Raw genomic sequence first — 16,037 nt, 5'->3', positions numbered from 1 at the left:
CTTACCCTTTGAGTTCTTCCAGCTGGTTTAAGAATTAAACTGACACAAGACAGACAAAAGGGAAAAAGATAAGGCATGTGCACACAGGGGCCCAATAATGAAATTGAGACCTAAAGAAATGACCAAAGCAGGCAGTTTTTATACTTTTTGGACCAAGAGACAATAAATCTGTGAAGTATTGAGAAAACAAAGAAAACTTAACTTTGGGACTTTAGTAAATTATTCTAAGCAGAATTTGGGCTGGGATAGTATATTAGTAAAAAGTAACAAGGGTGGTTTATGCAGCCTTCTGGGCTCTAAATTTCCTCTCTGGTGATAAGGATGTCTCTTACCTCCTGATATAGGAAGGGTACCTTTCACATGGGACATTTATTTCTTGCTTTCTGGAAACAAAGCAGGAGCAGGTAGGAGCGTTCTTCATTGGCTGTTTTTTAAGTAACTTTTATTTAAAATAATCAGTATAACAAAGTGGCACATTTTGGGGGTGGCCTGCCTTTAGCCCATACATATAAATTGTACATTTTTGCCAATTTTCTAAACAATTAATCATAAAAGTTCTGCTGTTATTACAGCCAATTAATTTCTTCATACACAAAACAATACTAAATTAGCCATGTGTTAACCTAGATTATTTGCAGATCTAAAATAATCTGCATTTGAAGGTCAGCAAACATCCATTGGACACCTACTATCTGCAAATATATCCAGTGTTAGAAAAAGTAAAGTATATAAGCCAACCTAGTATTTACTGCCTTTCAAACTGAGTTTAAAATATTTATTGAGCCTCTAGTATGTATGTGATGAATAAGATAGTTCTTAAAGAAGCTTACAATTGTATACAACATTATTAGAAAGTTAAGGAATGCTCATTTCCTAATTAATAATATTTATTGAGGGCATAAGTGTTCAGTAGCTGTTCTGGGATCTATAGATAGATATAGCAATAAAGCAAATAAAACCATTGTTTCAGTGAAGGTTAAAATCCGAGGCGACAAACATTAGATAAATAAATAATATCATCTCAGGTAGCAATTAATGTGAAGAAAAATACAACAGGTTACTGGAGAGACACTGACAGAAAGGACAAATTGTAGGATCATGTATGGCTTTGCTGAGGGGAATTCTGCAGACAAAGAGAATAGCAAGTGCAAAAGGCTTGGGGATAGAGCATCCTTTTCAAGCGGATAGATGTGGCTGAGGCCAGGTGAGCTAGTGGAGAATGTAGACTAGAGGGCAGAGATTAGCCATGGTCAGACTAAATTGTGCCTTGTGGACCAAACCTAGGATTTTGGATTTTATAAGTGTGACAGAAAGTCATCAGAGGGTTTTGGAAAGAGGGGAGGCTGTGATATTGTGATTTATCATAAGAAATATATATTTGATCTTCCTCCCTGTTTCTGGCACAGAGCTCCTAAAACCCTTGGAATTTTCCTAAATGTTAAGAGCAAGGAACATTCTTTTGTTACTTTAATGAGGTGAATCTTAGAAATCACTTATGGATGGAGGCTGGCTACCAGTGAAGCCAAGCCTGTGATTGGAGTTGGAAGTTTCAGTCCCACCCTCAGGCCTCCTAGGAGGTGACAGGGGCCACGGAGTTAATCAATCTTGCGTTTGTGGTGAAGTCTCCAAAAGTACCCCCAAAGGACAAGGTTCCCAAAGCATTCTGCTTCCAGAGTGCAACATAGAAATTCTGCCTGAGTTTCTAGCCTTCAGACTCAAGACTACAACATCAACTCTTACCCCAATCTTCAGCCTGTCAGCTTGTCCTACAGATTTTAGGCTTGCTAGCTCCTACAATTGTGGGAGTCAATTTCTTTAAAATCTGTGTGTATGTACCTGTATGTGTAAAAGGGAGTGGGGTGGGAATATATGTCTATTAGTTCTGTTTCTCTGGATAACTCTAATACAGAGGGGAAAAGAGAAATAAAGTAATCAGATATCGGATCATGAAGTGATTTAATGACACAAGATTCCTTCTAATTGGAGGACTTCATAAAAGGAACTAATGATTTGGGTCTTAAAAGATTCATTTATTAATTTGTTCATCAAATAGTGAACTCTTTTGAGATGCTGGGGATACAGGAGTAAAAATAATAATAATAAGCAATCCCTGCCTCATGGGGCTTCCACTCAATTGAAGGGAGAAATGAAAATGTAAATAAATTACATATGATATGAGGATAAGGGTTATGGGGAAATATAAGGCAGAAAAAGGACAATAGGAAGTGATAGGTGTAGGATGGGTAATGTAAAATACCACTGTGAGGTCTTTTGAAAAGATGACATTTGAGCAAATATTTCAAAGAGATTAGAAACTAGCCATGTAGCTTTCTGGAAGAAAGAGTTCTAGGCAAAAGAAGTGAGCAAATGCCCTGAGGCAGCAGGACCTTCACTTTTTTTAAGGAACAATAAAGGGGCCAGAGTATCTGGAGGAGAGAAAAGGAAGGGAAGGAAGTAGATGAGATCAGAAAAGGGCCTCTTCAGTTAGGGCTTTGAAGGTAATAGTGAGGATAACCTTGGGATTTTGTTTTGACTGCCATGGAAAGCCATCAGTTGGGAGGTTTTGAGCAGAGGAGTGATCTGACTTAGATTTAATAGGATCATTTTGGATGTTGTGTTGAGAATTTGTATTTAAATACATGAATATGAAGATAAGTATACATAGAGACAATTGAATGAGGTCCTAGAAATGCTCAAAAAATTATTGTCCCTCTATGGTTTGGTATTCTTATTTTTTTAATAGTTATTCTTAAATGTTTAACATGTATGCATCACTTAACAAAGTCAAAATTACTCCATATTTCTACTCTTCCCCAGGAATATAAGGACCTCAGAATAGTTCAGCTATAATCAGTAAGCTCTCCCATCTTCCACATGATTTTTGCCAAGTATTATAGTTCCATCCTGTATTTGAACTCCTTCTTCCTCGAACACTCTTCCTCCAGTAGCCATATGCATCCCTCTTGCATCCCCTTCAAGTATTTGCTCAGGAGTCACCATCTCAAAGACATCCGCACTGATCACCCTATTTGAAATCACAACCTGCCACCCTCACCTCCACACCCACCCCAGTGCTCCCAAACTCCTTAGCCTGATTTATTTTTTCCGTATATATTATCAGGTTTATCATGCTATAGAATTTATTTATTATGTTTATCATTTATTCTCTGCCTCCCTTCACTAGAATTCCAGAAAGGCAGATTGTTTTGTTTTATTTCTTATGGTTGTAATCCCAAGCATCAGAAATAATGCCTAGAATATAAGAGACACTCAAAAGTATTTAAGTATGCTAAAGATTATATACAATCCCTCTGACTGCTGTCTTGAGAATAAACTATAGGTTAGGAGCAGGAGAAGGAAACTCCACCAGGAAGCCATTGCAATTATCCATGAAATCAAGGAGTACCATTTCAAATGCTGAGCAGTGATCAAGTTCTGAAAATAAAAAGACAAAGGCAACAGAATTTGCTAAGAGACCAAAGCCTCCAAAGTTTGGGGCCTGAAATCAAAAAGATGAAGCTGTAATTAATTGAGATAGGGAAATTGCGGAAGGATCCAGATTGGGGTGTGGGACATGAAAAGCTCAGTTTAAACTCTGTAAGTAATGCTAAAGTCACATATATTGCAATTTTCCATCAGCGGAGGCTGACAAATATTTTCTCCACTACTCAATAGAATTTCCATTAAGATCCTTGTATTTTTCTCCCATTTTATAATTTAATTTTCTGCTTTCTTTTTTTTTTTTTTTAAGATTTTATTTTTAAGTAATCTCTATACCCAACATGGGGCTTGAACTCACAACCCCAAGATCAAGAGTCGCATGCTCCACCAACTGAGCCAGCAAGGCACCCCCTAATTTTCTATTTTCTATTTAAAAATGGTAACTAGTTGCATCAAAGTTTTTTTTTAGTGGCAAGATTTATCGACTAGAATATTCAGTAGATATAAATATGTATTTACTTGAATTAAATGGCATTGTAAGCAACCTCAAATCACCAAATAAAGATATTTATTTGAAACACAGAAATACTGGAAAATGTCATTTAATGTCACACACAAAAAATGCTGGTTTGTTATTAAATAACAACTGATATAATGGATTTAAAATATTAAGCTAAATGAAGTTGGTTTATATTGCAATGTAGGTAAAATAAGATCAAATGTACTCTGCCTTAGTCTTTAGAATGCCACTAAAGCTATCCTTTCTCAGAAGTTTACTAGTAACCAAACCATAGGTTTGTTCCAAACTCAAATATCAAGTATGAGATTTTGTCCAGAGGAACTACTTGGCTGCACCTCTCTATTTTTATCTTTCTAGGCAGTCTGTCTCCAAACGAGAAAACAAACGCAAATTATTAAATGTTCCACAAAGCAATAATCACACTATGTGGAGTATACAAAATGCCTATTCTTGCTTTATTACCAATTTCTGGAGATATGGGCAGTATAATGCTGCAGTTTATTTAAAACAATAAAACTATATATGAAAGCTGAGTATGTGTAACTAATATATAGAGTTTTGTACAGGCCTGGTCCGTTTTCAGCATTTAATACATGTTGCCTTTTTACATAACACTGTGCCGCCTATTTGTTGCAATCTGGATTGCAATTCAGGGGCCCTCCGAAGTGATTCTGGATTGAGTCCGCAGAAAGCGCCCTGGATGGTTAAAACCCTGCACCAGACAGCGACTCAGGCTTTTCTCCTGTAGCCCAGGGCTTTGTGATGGGCTAATCCTGCTGCTTGTCTTGCCTCAGGTTCTGGCCCTGCGCTCTGGGGGCCAGCCTGCTGAGCATCCCCACGCTGAGCTCGAGCTTCTGTGGGAGGATGGAGCCAGCAAAGAGCGTGGTCCCCAGGGGCCAAGGAAGATTGGCTGGCAGAACCGTTACTGGTCCACGCAGTCAGAGCATACTCTGCATCCCGCCATGGTTCTGAGGGGGGCGGCGAGGGAGGAAGAAGAATGGGGATGGGAGTGGGGGGAAGGGGTGGAGGGTGGTGGGTCCAGAAGGGAGGTGTTTGGGAGTTGCTTGGTCTTCATCACTAAGGCTTGATAAATGTACTTCGCAACTTCTCACAGCTTTCCCCACCCCGCCCCCATATTTTGGCTAGTACTTCCCAAACCGCACAACCAAAATACTTCATATAAAAGAAATAGCACAGGGATGGAGATTCTCTTGTCCTCTTACCTTTTACATTTTATGAACTCAAGGTTGAAACAGTACTACATGTGTAGTATTCATTTTTAAGAATGTTCTACAAGGATGTAAATAGTGAAATCAACATTTGAATATCAGATTGTCATTTCCATGAAAAATAATAAATATGTGAAGTTTAATTCCAAAAACATTGAACTGATGGTGTCTTTTGCAGACTTCCATCATATAGACATTAAGGCAAAAGAGTACTCTACTGAAGAATGAGCATAAAATTGATTATTAAAAATTTATAGATAATAAAAATTTATATATAAGAATTTATAGTTTTTAAATAAATGCTTGACTATAAATTTTATCACTAGAAATTTCCCTTGCATTTCTTCTTGCATGCAGATATATCATTATGAAATTATGAACATAAATGTCGACAGCATAGTTTTGCTTATGTGCTATGCAGATGTAGCTACATTGTAAAACATATCTATTCCAGCTTTCTTCCTTTCTATCCAATGGAAAATAAAATGAAAGTATTATAAAATCACAATTCAGGCACTAAAGTTCAAAACTGCACTATTCTATATGGGAAAGCATTTTTTTGAGGGGAGAGAGGTTTCAACAATGTTTGGGAAACACTTGATTAAACAAAAATAAACTGATCTCTTTAATGCAAAATTGTTAAACTAGTTTAATATATAATATGTACTTTAATCTCCAATAGGTTAGGGTGGTCAATGACATGGATTTGCTATACAGCATTTCCTGCATACTTATTTGAATATTTTTTTAAGGACTATCTTATGTCACTAAAATGCTATTTAAATATATATACACATATATTTGTGTATATATGTAAATATATACATCCTATGAATATGTATGTAAATATGTACACATATACATATGCAAATATATGTAAATATACACACATTCTATATAAACACCTGTATATGCTATGTTCTCCAAAGGAAGCAATAAAAGGATATACATAATATTAATTTAAATTTAAATAGCTAGCTGAAGGAGAGTGAAGAAAAGACTAGGGTGGAGAAGACATGGAAACAAGCCTTCTTTGCATTTACCTTATTTTATAGTTTTGAGTTTGTAAACGTGCAGAAGCTTTTGTTATTTTACCCTTTACATTTTCTGGTGCTCTTCATTTCTTTGTGCAGATCCATATTTCCACCTAGTATCATTTTCCTTCTGCCTAAATGACATTAACATTTCTTATACTTTGGTCTGTTGATTTTAATATTATCCATTTTTTATATTATAAAAGTCTTTGTTTCTCCTTAATCTTTTCCCTATCATGCAATTTTATTAACTATATATTTTTTCCAGTTGAACTGAGAAATAATTGACATACACCACAGTATATATTTAAGGCATACAGCATGAGGGTTTGCTTTACATATATTGTGAAATGATTGCCACAATAGGTTCAGGTAACATCCATCTTCTCATATAGATACAATTACCAAAAAAAAGAATGAAAAAAAGGATAAAAATTTCTCCTTGTGATGAGAACTCCTAGGATTTACTCTCTTAACAACTTTCCTATATATCATATAGCAGTGTTAATCATAATCATCATTGATGTGATGTGGGCCAAGAGGGAATGATCAAGAAAGAAATCTTGAAATGTTTTCGGTGCAAAAAGGGGTTTTTATTAAAGCACAGGGCCAGGACCCAAGGGCAGAAAAAGCTGCACTGGGATTGTGAGGAGCAATTGATTATATACTTTTAAGTTGGGAGAGGGGGCTAAAGACAAAGGAAGTTTCCAAAAGGGTTTGCATATGTTAAAGAGGACTTACAGGATCCTGGAGGTCTGGCTATTGTCAAGCTAAGGTTACTTTTTGCCTCTATCAAAGCATTAACATTAAAACAGTTGTGAGTTGGGCACCTGGGTGGCTCAGTCAGTTAAGCGGCTAAGCGGTAAGCGTCTGCCTTCTGCCTTAGGCTCAGGTCATGATCTCAGGGTCCTGGGATTGAGCCCGGGTAGTGGCTCCCTGCTGAGTGGGGAGCCTGCTTCTGCCTCTGCCTCTGTTCCTCCTCCAGCTTGGGCTCTCTCTCAAATAAATAAATAAAATCTTTAAAAAAAATAAAAATAAATAAAAGTTGTTTTTTGAGGAATCTCCTACTCTGCCTGTCTCAAGTATTCGTCAATGGGCTGCAGGTTGTAAGGAAATTTAATTTTATCCACATTTCTTTTGCTTTCATTCTCCTCATCAATCATGTTGTACATTATATGGATAGTACTTATTTATCTTATAACTGGAAATCTGTATCTTTGGACACCTTTTGATCTCCTTAATTTTTGCTAGATATTATCACTGCGTGTGGAATTCTAAATTGAACCTTAGAGATGTTACCGCACTGTCTTCTATCTTCTCATACATTATTTGTGATGAGAAATCTGCTGGATCATTTTCTTGGTTCCCATGTATATCATATGCATTTTTCCCTTGGTGGCTTTTAAGAATTTCTCTTTATCCTTGGTTTTGAGCAATCTGATGTGCCCTGGTATCACATTGTTCATGTTTCCTGGGGTTCATTGAAATTTTGGGATCTGCAGATTTTAATCAAAAGAGAAAAATTTGAGCCATTGTCTACTAAAATATTAGAGACTCCAGTTACACGTACATTATACCATTTGAAGTTTCCCACAGTTCACTGATGCTCCTTTAATTAATTTTTTTTTTCTCAGTCTTGCTTTGTCTACTAATTTTAACATCTGTGTCAGTCCTGGTTTGATTTTCATTGATTGATTTTTCTTCTCATTTGGAGTTGTATTTTCTTGCATCTTTGTATGCAGATAATTTCTTATCAGATGCCAGATACTGCTAATTTTACTTTGTTGGGTGATGGTTATTTTTGTATTTCTATAAATATTCTGGACTTTCTTCCTGTCATGCATTCATGTTACCTGGCATTTTGATCCATTTGAGTCTTGTTTTTAAGATTTGTTGGGCAGAAAAAAACAATAGTTTAGGCTAGGGATAAATATCTCCCACAACTAAGCCAAGATCCTTCTGAGTACTCTATACAATTCCCAAGATTATGAGGTTTTCCAGTCTGGCTAGTGAGAAGAGGCACTATTCCCAGGACTGAGTGAGCATTAGGTAATATTTCTCTTACCTTTTTGAGTGATTCATTCCCTGACTTTGGGTAGGTTCCTCATATACATGTGCTAATCAATACTTTGCTAAATACTCAAGCAGGACCCTCTGAACGTCTTTGGAATTCTCTCTCCATGCAGGTCTCTCTTTCCTGGTACTTCTTTATGGCCTGAAAATTCTCTCAAGGCAGTAAGCTGAGGATTACCTTGTTAGTTTCCCTACCCTCAGGGAGCACTGGCCTTTTTTGCCTCATGTTATGTGTGCTGACACCTGCTTTTTCACATATTTTTTTTCAAGTGGGAAGGTAAATCTGGTCCTGCTACTCCAACTTGGCCAGAAGCCGAAGTGCTAACTGTTGGCTGAGTCTTCAACAGGATTCTCCTGTCTTTCACTACTGATCATCCAGGAAAACTAAGCACCTCATTTCTCATGTCAATTTCTATATTTATCAGGGGCACCCAGCTGGCTCAGTTGGTAGAGCATGTGGCTCTTAATCTTGGGGTCGTGAGTTCAAGCCCCACATTGGGTATAGAGATTATTACTTAAACTTAAAAAAAAAAAAAACTCTGTATTTATCAGAAAATGGTAGACTATGATGCTATGTTAACAAATAAACCCTGAAAGCTTTCAGGCCTTTTTTTTCCATTTTTTTATTGATATATAACATTGTATTAAAGTGTACAACATGATTCGATATATGTATATATGGTGAAATGATTACCACAAGTTTAGTTAACGTCCATCACCTCACATAGTTACAATTCTTTTCCTTAGGATGAGAATGTTTAAGACTAATTGCTTAGCAACTTTCAAATATACAATACAGTATGGTTAGGTACAGTCACATCATCATGTTTTATTGTATATCCCCAGAACTTACTTGCCTTAAACCTGGAAGTTCGCACCTTTGGACCTCCTTCACCAATTTCACCCACCCCCATCTCGAGCAACCACCAATCTGTTCTTTGTATCTATGAGTTTGTTTTTCTAGATTCCACATATACGTGAGATCATGCAGTATTTGTCTTTCACTATCTGACTCATTTCACTTAGCATAATTCTTTAAACAATATAGGTTTAGTATCTCCCTCACACAAAGTCCAATACTGGTTGGAACATTCTTCACATCACTTCTTCTTCGTGCAACGCCATAGGCTGTTTATATCTTGGTTCCATCATGCCAACATATGTTTTTCAGAGTCACCATTGAGAAAGCTAGAAGATTGTATAGGTATTTGTATAATCAGACCTGAAGGTGATATATGTCATTCCCACTCATATCCGTCTGGCCAGAATTAGTCTGATAACCCTAACATGCTTGCATTAAATGTCTCAAGCACAGACTGCTTTTATGGTCATCAGGTATTTATTGATTGATTCATTCATTCATTCATTTATTCATTCATTCTTTATTCCTTCCCTCCCATTAACAGAACAATTCAAGGCCTCCTCCAAAGGATAAAGCCCAATATCTTGTTCAATTACTGAAGCAGAGTCTTAATATCTCTGAGTGGTATGCAACGACCCAACAAGGTTGGTTGTGGATACTCTTGGCCTAGCGACTGTGTCTGTCCTCCACACAAACAATATTCAATGGCAGCATAAGACAAGACAACCATAACAAACACTTCTATTCAGAAAGTGGAAGAATGGGAGCCACACAGTAATCATTGGTTCAAAATGATTCTGCAATCTTTAAATAGGAGATAGTACTATACTGGGGGCCAAAAAAGTTTTTTTGATTGGAGGAGGTAGGAGTTCCCTAGTCCATTATTTTCTGTGATACCTATCTTCTCCCTCTAAAATGTTCTTCCTTATCTGTCATCCTCCTTGGCCAACTTGAATTGGGTATTGGGAAATATGCCATCTTTGAGCCATAGCCTTCTCAGACTGCTTTCTGCCCATGGAAGTTTAAGGTCCAATGGTCATTTAAAGTATCCAACATTCACAGGCTTTTTTCATAATAGGTTTCCAATATCTTTGGAAATACATCTGTCTCAAAAGCCCTGAAGGTCTTTGAGCTGTATGCCTCCAGTCAATTCCAAATACCAATACCCACACTTAAAGTACCAGTTAGAGAAATTTTCAAGTCTTTTTTTGTTTTCTCACTGTGGTGTTTTTCTTGTTCATCTTAATGCCAGTTTTCTTGAAATGTGAGTTTTGGGGAAATGGATACACCCTAATCTGTTCATTTGCTGAGGCACTGTTTAATCAATTAAGAGGATTTCCTTGGAGTTATATACTTCATCTCTTTGTCCTGAGCTTTTCTAATCACATGAAAGTTTTAGGACATGTCTCTCAAAGACTTTTTAACAACTCATATCTTATTATATGCTATATAGAAGCAGTCTCTTTTCCATGTCTCAAAAGCCCCACATTTCTTTTTTTTTTAAGATTTTATTTATTTATTTGAGGGGGGCGGAGAGAGAGCACAAGCAGGGGGGGCAGCAGAGGCAACTCCTTAGCAGGGAGTCTGATGCAGGGCTCTACCCAGGACCCTGGGATCATGACCTGAGCCGAAGGCAGACGCTTAACCGACTGAGCCACCCAGGTGCCCCCAAAGCCCCACATTTCTTGATTCTAGCTTTTATTTCTGCTTCCAAGCTGGCCAGTTATTTTACTCCTAAAATAATCTTGTTGAACACACACTACAACTAACAAACACTGTTGCTCTGTTTTCCAATCTCTGCTTAGAGCTTCAAGTTCAATGAACTCATGGTCTCCCTCCTGAGTTATAGATCACATTTTTTCAGATGTTTTGGCCCTGAATCACATGGATTCCTGCCCCTGACATAAGTTTCCTCACTGTTTGCCAGCTAACTATTAAATTCCCCACATGATTCAGGCAAGCTTACCATCATTTGTGGGCTAAAGGAAGAATAAAAATGGAAGCCTACAGTCTCATTGTTTGCTCGTAATTAAATCTTTATTTAGTAAAGACTGTGTGGTTTTCAGGGATTTCACCTAACTTGTTCAGATCTGGATTTGATCAGAATAATTTTGCTCATTTTCATTAATGTTATCAGTAACTAAATTTTCATTTCTTCTGAAATAATTGAAACTCTATTAAAATTAAAAGGCAAAGTTATAATGGATGAATAAAAATTTTACATATTTAAAAAATGTTTTTTGAAAATTTAAGTCTTCTTGTATATTTTTATAAACATAAAATTATTCACCATTCTGGTGTTCATGTCCATCTAGTGGTCATTTTATAATACACCGTGTTGGGGAGGGGGGTATAATATCTGATGTCCTATAAAATCTGAGCCCAGAGCAGGGCTCCTTCTTACCTAGGTCTCAGGGTGGTTTGAATTTAGACTTTTATTATGGCTTCACTCTACTTCTAGCAGTAAGTTTTATGAGGCTAGGCTAGGCTGTGGTATAAAATAAACCCTGAAATGTTAGTGGCTTAATAAAATTTAATTCTTTACTGGCACAGGTTGTAGAGAAGGTGAGTCAGGATTCAACCTCTCTTGGGGGTACAAGGGGGAGCCCCCTACCCCAGCTAGCACATTGACAGGCAATATGACAAGAGTTCCCAAAGTCATTCATTGGATAATTGCTTTACCAATGTAAAGAATAAATATCTACTGATTTCTTGCTATTCTAAAATAAGAGGTTTAGCATCATCTTATTTTCTTCTCATTTCTTCCCCATATTTTTGTTGAATTAATATGACATTTATATTCAGATTGCTGTTCTTCTTAATTGCAAATGTTTGTTATGCTAAAAGTGACACAAATAAATTTTAATATAGCAAGTGTTGGTGAGGTTATAGAGAAATTGGAACTATTGTACACTGTTGGTGGGTATGTAAAATTGTGCTGCAGCTATGGAAAACAATATGGAGATTACTCAAGAAATTACACTAGAACTACTATAAGATCCAGAAATCAGGATCTTGAAGAGGAATCTATACTTCCATGTTCACTGCAGCACTATACACAATTGCCAAGATACAGAAACAATCCGAGAATCTATCAACAGATGAATGGGAAAGGAAAATGTGGTATATACATGCAATGGGATATTATTTAGCCTTAAGAAAAGAAGGAAATCTTGTCATCTGTGAAATAAGTCAGTCACAGAAGGACAGATGCTGCTACATGATTCTACATTTGAGGTATCTAAAATAGTCAAACTCATAGAAGCAGAAAATATAATAGTGGTTGTCAGGGCTGGGAGGTGAGGCAGTAGGGGGGATTGGGGAATTGTTATTCAGAGTTTCAGTTATGTTAGATGAATAAGTTCTAGAGATCTGCCATATAGCATAGTGCCTATAGTTAACAATATGGTATGGGGCACTTGAAAATTTGTGCAGAACATAGATCTCATGTTAAATATTCTTACCACAAAAACAAACAAACAACACCAAAGGGACATAAGGAAACTCCAGGAGGTGTTGGGCATGTCTATTACCTGGATTATGGTGATGGTATCATGGGTGTTTGCATATGTCAAAACTCATCAAATTATACACATTAAATATGTAAAGTTTTTTCTATATCAATGATACCTCAATAAATCTGATTTTTTTCAGTATTATTTTAGTTATTTGCATCATTTCTTATAATCCTTTCAGGAATTTTGAACATTGACTGTTATACTATTTTTATTACTCATTATCATTCTTTTTTATATTATCCATATATAGCATAAATTCTGCAGTAGTGTACTGACATATCCCAACATCCTCCTGCCCTCAACCCTATGCACAATATACTGTTTCTTGTCACAGCACAAGTACAAGCATCATGATTATATAAACATATTTTTTAAAATATAGTGTGGAAACTCTCCATCACATGAATCTATTATAATTCTCTTTGTTTTTAGTTTATATTTTGAAGAATTTCTTAGTAGGTTTTTTTATTCCTCCTTGTGTAGAGAAGTTTCAGTGATATGGATGTAATTCATAATATAAGGACTTTTAATCAGAAGAGCTTGCAGAGTGTACTGGAGTTTAGGTTAGGCAGAAGACAGGTGATTGGGCTTTTTAAAATTTATGTCTATAAGCATGTCAAATTCTTCTATTTACATGTTAAGGCAGAATATTACTCAATAAAATTTTTCCTGAACAGCTAGAGACTTAATAACAATTGTTAGGTGAAAGCATTGCCAGATCTAAGGAGACATTAAAATATTTTTTCTAGAAAGATGTTTAATTACATTATTCAATCAGGGGGAAAATGAGCTTTATAGAGTCCCTGGGATTCTAAAATGCAAATAGATTTTTTTTAGTTATACATACATCTAGATAATTATAATTTATACATATTATGTGTGTTTGAACTGGCTTGAAATACATGTTTTAAATGCATATAATTCCTTACCCATCGGATATTAATTCCTACTCTTTCAAAGCCATTGTGTTCACCATTTGTATATTAAGACTAGGTCTTAATTAGAATGAGAGAGTAATTTTCTCTTGTACCATACTTTTGATAGGGGATGATTTGGTACAAGATATTCTACATTAGAACTATGGGGGTTTTTTGTGTTTTGTTTTTTTTTATTATGTTATGTTAGTCACAATGATTATTGACTAATGTAATATTAGTTTTTGATGTAGTGTTTCATGATTCATTATTTGCGTATAACACCCAGTGTTCATTACAACACGTGCCTTCCTTAATACCCATCATCGGGCTAACCCATCCCCCTACTCACTTCCCCATTAGAACTATGTTTTAACTAATATATATATTTTTAATATATACGAGATTTAGGGGTACCTGGGTGGCTCAGTCGGTTAAGTATCTGACTCTTGGTTTCAGCTCAGGTCATGATCTCAGGGTCGTGTGATGGAGCCCTGCACTGGGCTTCACCCTGAACATGGAGTCAGTGTGAGACTCTCTCCCTCTCCCTCCCCCTCCGACCCTTCCCCTACTTGAGTGCTCTCTTTCTCTCTCAAATAAATAAATAAATAAAATCTTAACAAATAAAAAAATATATACCAAATTTAAGCTGGTCTTTTTTTTTTTTGCTTTTAAAATGAAAAAACCTCCCAATGATTCAGGCAAAAAACTAGGATTCTCAAAGGTGTTAAGAGGAGGTAACACCTCCAGAGTCTATAGCTAAATTGAAATATCTTGGAAAAGGAATGAATTGCATAAAAGCTATAGCTAGGAATATATTAAGTGAAAATGCCTGGCTTGAAAATATTTGTTTGCGGGGCGCCTGGGTGGCTCAGTCGGTTAAGCAGCTGCCTTCGGCTCAGGTCATGATCCCTGGGTCCTGGGATCGAGCCCCACGTCCGGCTCCCTGCTCAGTGGAGAGCCCGCTTCTCCCTCTCTCTCTGCCTGCCTCTCTGCCTACTTGTGCTTTCTCTCTCTGTGTCAAATAAATAAATAAAATCTTTAAAAAAAAAAAAAAGAAAATATTTGTTTGCTATTGCTGATTTCTTGTTTGGTTCTGCAATTGTATCTGTCTTATAGTAACTGTGAAAAAAATGGATGTTCTATGTTTGTGGTATCTTACTTCTTCCAAGTATGTATAATTTTTGGTGAGGGGTGGTATATGAGAACTCATCACTCAGTCTATTCATTTTTTCAGAAGAGTAAATTATGAATCATCCTCTAGGACCTGCTGATGTCTCTCTTGGCTACTGTAAACAAAGTTTTTCATGTAACTATTTTTGTACTTTGAAGGAATATGAATGATTAAAATATCAAAAAATATAAGTAGTTAGCCAATGAAATTAGTAGTATGAATTTAAATATACAATCTTAAAATGGAAATGAAATGTCATTTATTTATTTCCATTAAGTCACCCTAATTGTAATTTTTAGTCTTCACATTGATAAGGGTATTAAAAATGCAATCTTAAACATTTTAGGGACTCCTTTCTCCCCATTATTATACAAAAAAACCTTGGGTATTTGTTCCAAAAGATAGGGGAATCATTTTAATAGTCAAGTCAATAATCATTATTATCCTTCCAAACTAGTCACCATTGGGATGCCAATATCACTATCCTTCCAGGTTTGGACATGATTTCAGGACGGTTCTATGACACAGAAATCTTGATGGAGGCTGGGAGAACTATGTTAGATAGTCTACTTCCCTAGGCTACCATCCTACTATTCCCTTTGAAATCTTGCTGTATGCTCAAGGCTATGATTCTAATACTGGTAGTAGCCTTTATTTTTAGCTACTTAAGCTTTCTGCCATGACCACAATTCTTGAGGCAAGGAATTACAGAGAACCTATCTACCTGCTGGGAATGTCTTTTTTGGAGTTATGAGATAGAAATGGGATGTACAATGAGCAAAAAATTTAAAAAATCATCTTCCTGACATGAGTAGATCCATTTGCACTATCCCTCCCATTAAGTATAGATAAAAACCTCAGATGTTACATATAAGACAAATATTAGAAGACTCTTAAAGTTGTAAAGAAAAAAAGCAGACAAAGTAGCTAGAGACTTCAAGACTCAAGGATTTACACAGGGTGAGTTCCATGTATTTCCTTTTTGACTCCTGTATATCCTGGACTAAGTATGAAAGAAGCCTAAAATCCAGAAATACCAATGGATACAGAAAATAAAACCTCAAGAAAAGACTGCTCTCTCTTGACAAAGAAAAAGGCAGTCTAGTAAGGAAGAAACCTTTTTTTTTTTTTTTTAAACAATAACCATCCTATTCTGGACAAATAACAGTGGCGGTGAGGAAGGGAAGCAACAACCCTCCTATCTTTTTTAACAAAGGCTAAGTGGAGAGCCTAAGCTATCATCCTTGACTGATGCTAGTAAACCACCCCTCT

The sequence above is a fragment of the Phoca vitulina genome, unplaced genomic scaffold, assembly GCF_004348235.1.
Source record: "Phoca vitulina isolate PV1807 unplaced genomic scaffold, GSC_HSeal_1.0 scaffold23, whole genome shotgun sequence".
Classification (NCBI taxonomy): Eukaryota; Metazoa; Chordata; class Mammalia; order Carnivora; family Phocidae; genus Phoca; species Phoca vitulina.
This window is presented reverse-complemented; position numbering follows the sequence as displayed.